The sequence below is a fragment of the Bidens hawaiensis genome, unplaced genomic scaffold (assembly GCF_021521415.1).
Source record: "Bidens hawaiensis isolate Kalapana, Puna unplaced genomic scaffold, B.hawaiensis_p1.1 tig00014334_1, whole genome shotgun sequence".
In the NCBI taxonomy this organism is placed as follows: Eukaryota; Viridiplantae; Streptophyta; class Magnoliopsida; order Asterales; family Asteraceae; genus Bidens; species Bidens hawaiensis.
Genome location: NW_027492232.1, coordinates 257,155 through 261,840, shown reverse-complemented (window position 1 = coordinate 261,840; position 4,686 = coordinate 257,155).

The following is a 4,686-nucleotide window of genomic DNA, read 5'->3' as shown; positions in this document are numbered from 1 at the left end:
AAGGACACACTCAACCAATGACCGATGAAGAAGCCGCGTACGACGATTACCTAAGGAATAGCTCGGGATCGGGTAGCGAAGAAAATGAGTAACAAACATCAACTTGTTAATGTAATCGTGTCTAAGCATTCTTTAATGTTTGTATTTTTGAGTTACGAATATGCGATAACGATTTAATGTTTGTATTTTTAATGTAAAAGCTATAAATGAAAGTTATGTGTTTTTAATCTTCCAAGCAAAGAATGCTAACAACGAAACCCTAAACCCTAAACCCTAAAGCAAAAAAAAAAAAAAAAAAAAAAAAAAAAAAAAAAAACCGGTTAACCGGTTAGACCGGTTATTAAAAACCGGTTGTAAAAAAACCGGTTTAATAACCGGTTCTAACCGGTTTCTAAACCGGTCCAAACCGGTTTGGCCGGTTTGAGTTTTCATTGACAAAAACCGGTTAATAACCGGTCCGGTTATTAACCGAACCGGTTTTTTTCTGGATAAAAAAAACCGGTCCGGTTAATAACCGAACCGGTTTTTTCAAAAAAACCGATTTGTGCACCTCTACGAGCATGTCATGCATGTAATAAGAGCAGTTTATTAATTGAGAAAATAATATAAAATACATAAAAATATCTAGTACATTCATTTTATTTTATGTATTACCGTACATTTTTGGGATGTGTCATATGACTCGTTGTTTAAAAATAAAGTGCATGCTTAAAAATTGATAAAAAAGCAGAAAAAAAAAGTAAGCAGATACAGGCTAAAAATATCATATTTTAAAAATAATGAAACAAATGCACAAAAATAAAATAAAATAAAAACTTATGATACCGTATAGAGATAAGGAACTTCCGTAAATATGATGGGTTGAACACTAAAAACGAATACAAGAAATTATCTTAGATAAATTTGGAGAAGAATACCAAACAAACTATAAAATGAATAATTTAAACAGTAAAGAAATAAATCAAAATTATGGAAAAAACTTTACAACATGTAACAAGTTTCATCACTTTCAATAAAAAAATTTTCTTGGTTGGGTGATTTAAGTTTTAGTTAATGGTCTAATTAGACTAATCCTGAAGGTATTTTTTTTTCTATTTATTTTTTACCTTTTTAACATGTTACCGTACCGACCAGAAATTGTGTTTTCTTTTTAAAAAAATTGTTATATCATGCCAAGTAAAATAATAATTTATTATACTAGACCACTTAAATGGAACAAGGAACTTTTGTTTTTAATAACTTAGCGACATGAGCAACACATTTATAAAACACATAACTTTTTCAAAACAATTGTTTGTTTAATTTTATGATGCAGATTAGGGGTGGCAATCTTGACCCATAAGTTGAATGGGTTATATCAAAATATATAAGATGAATTAGAATAAGTCAAACTAAAAAAAGAAAATAATTGAAACAGGTCAAAACGGGTTGACATTTTTTTTCATGGAACGAGAAAAACGGAGGAAATTTTTTGGTGTTTTTACTTTTTAAGTTTTTGATTTATATTTCGAGTTATAATTTTTTAATTAATTTTTTTGAATTTTTTGGTGAGAGGTTTTGAAATTTTGACCAATTTCAAAACCTCTTACCAAAAAGTTCAAAAAAAAAAAAATAATTAAAAATTTATAACTTGTTGTGAAACAAGCCTAATAGCCAAACATGTGAAAGAGAGATGTAGGGAGAAAGATGGAGATTTCAATAATTATGTGTGTATTACAATGAGATGCAATATATTATATATAGGAGAGGAAAACTTGTAAAAGAAGCTAATCTATTTTAGGTGTTGATAACCATAATAATAATATATATTTATAACACCCCCCCTTGGTTATCAACTTAATACGCTTGAATATGTTGCCTCATTAAAAACCTTGCTAGGAAAACTCAGTGGGACAAAACCATAACTAAGGGAAAAAGAGTGCAACGCGTATTGTCTCCCCCTGATTTATATATCCATTATAAAGCTAAATATGGATCTTCTGTGAAAGTTGCCCAAAATTTTTGTAGTAAATCATTTGCGTCTTCGTCTCTTGGCATTCGAATCCTTAAGTTGACAATGTTGTATGATCTTCACGTGAGAATTTCTATAGCTTCATCTGGTAATCATATCAATTTTATCCATGTAAGGCCCCGTTACCGGTAGCCCTACTTTGGTGTTGGATTTACTCATAAACATAGTTCTACAAATCAGAGTTAATTAAAACTTTCGCGGAATAATATAAAACATCAACCATTCATTACAACTATCCATAATTTGTCTTTTAAAACATAACATAAATTATATCATTCAAAACATCATGACAATCTTCAGATGCCAGCCTATTCAAACTTGCCATGTGTCCATCTCAAACCAGCTGTCTCAATCTGTTAACCTGCATGCATACTAAAAGTCAGCTACGCTGAGTGAGTTCTAGTTAATCACACATTATACCATACATACTCTTACCATTTATTTATGCATCCGAAGACACATAATAATTACTTTACTATTTTACGTTCATTACGTAAGTTCATACATACGTTCATACTTTATTACTTTTATGCTATATAAGTTACTGTCCTTTTCTATCTCGGATATAATTAGGGTCCGATCCCTTCCTTTTCTATCTCAGATATTATTAGGGTCTGATCCCTCTTTCCTTTGTCTATCTCATATATTATTAGGGTCTGATCCCTTTTTACTTCCCTATCTCGGATATTATTAGGGTCTGATCCCTTATCTCAGATATTATTAGGGTCTGATCCCTCTTTCTTCATCTTCGTGCATACTGTCTTTACATACCCATAACATAAATACTTTCTTTAATCATCCATACATATTCATATATTGTACATATATCTATCATACACATTCATCTATCATATAACTATCTCCCTTGATAGCACGTGCAATATCCGAAGATCGTTCACGTACCGACAAGCTTTCATTCACATTTAAGATATACATACATAACATATAAACCATGCAAGGCATACACTTCCAGTTAAGGTAAGTGTATTAACTATCACATCAAGTATGCACACAGCCCCGAAAATATAACAAGGAAGTGGGGCTAGAAACTCACCTGAATGCGGTTACGTTCACCGTTTATGGTAATCCCCTTCTTGAGCTGTGCACGACTAACTGTATAACAATTACACGTATCAATTATCTATCACTACCCAAATTGCGTCTCTAGTCTAATTATAACCCTCAACGGACGGGGGTCCGGGGGTAGCGCCCCTGGCAGCGGGGTTTAGGGCGGCAGCCCCTAGCAGGGTCCAAGGGGCAGAGCCCCTGGCTGGGGTCAAGCTGCCAGGTCAGCTTGGAAAAATTTTATTTCTATTAACTGTCTTAACACATTTTCATTAGGATTTTAAATTTATTATTTAATTCGCTATCTCTTCGCCATAACGAATTAAGCCTAATTCGTTACATCACAATCTAGTTCGTTATCTGATTCGTCGTCTGATCAACATCTGATTCGTCACTCCAATTCGTTATCTGAACAAGCCCTAATTCGTTACCTTATTCTTAACGAATTAGCGAGTAACGAATCACCTGGTTCGTTATCTGGTTCGCCGTCTGGTTCGTTATTTAGGCATAACGAATGGGTGAACTGATTCGTTGTTTGGTCATAGCGAATTGGTGAACTAATTCGTTATCTGATCGTAACGAACTGGGATAATCAATTCGCTACCATATCTTAACGAATTGCACAATCTTATCCAGACTTTGACTCATGGGGTCCAAATCAAAATCGTCAAGAACACCCACAGTCAACCTAAACCAGTTCTGCAATTAAACCCTCAAATCTTAACGAAACTTCCTGATTTGGGTATCAATGAACTCGGAATTCCAGCGCCAACAAACCCTAACCATCAAATCGGCCAAACATCAATGTTTAAGGGGTGCGATTTATGTACATATAAACGGGTTTCTTTAGGTTTACGATTAACCCATCAAATGTTGATCAATTTCCATAAGATTTGTTGTTTTGGATTCATTTATAACAAACTAACACAGATCTATGGTTTCCCAAATCAAACCGAACCTATATGAACGATTTCTAAATATAAACGTACCTTAAACGATTCGAACTACGAACACGAGCTGGTACTTGATGTTGTTTGGTCCGTTGATGTATATATAAATATACATCTTTTCGGCATCAAATAATCTCTAAAAAACTGCAATTTCTATCTAATAACATAGCATAAAAGACTACTTATCATAGTAAAACATAATTTCAGGTGAAACCAAGCCCCAAACAAAGAAACAAGCGAAAAGACGAAGAAAACACAAGAAAACAAAGAAACACGCCCCCATGCCTCAAGAAACACGCCCCCATGCTTCTAACATAAGAAAAGACAAAATCTGGAAGAAAAAGCACGGGGCCGTGCTTATCACGCACGGGGCCGTGGACGAGAATACAGAAAAGACAAAAAGAATTGAGCACATGTCACTAAAAAACACGGGGCCGTGCCTACCAACCACGGGGCCCTTGCCACCTCACACAAAAGACAAAACAAATCTGGCACACGTCATAAAGATACACGGGGCCGTGCTCATCATGCACGGGGCCGTGCCTCACCATCCAGATTGCCTATAAATAGTGGCTCATGTTGCATTCATTAAGTGTGCCTTGAAAAGAATTCTCTCCAGTTTTCACTTATAAAAACACACACTAACACTCACTTTGAAGA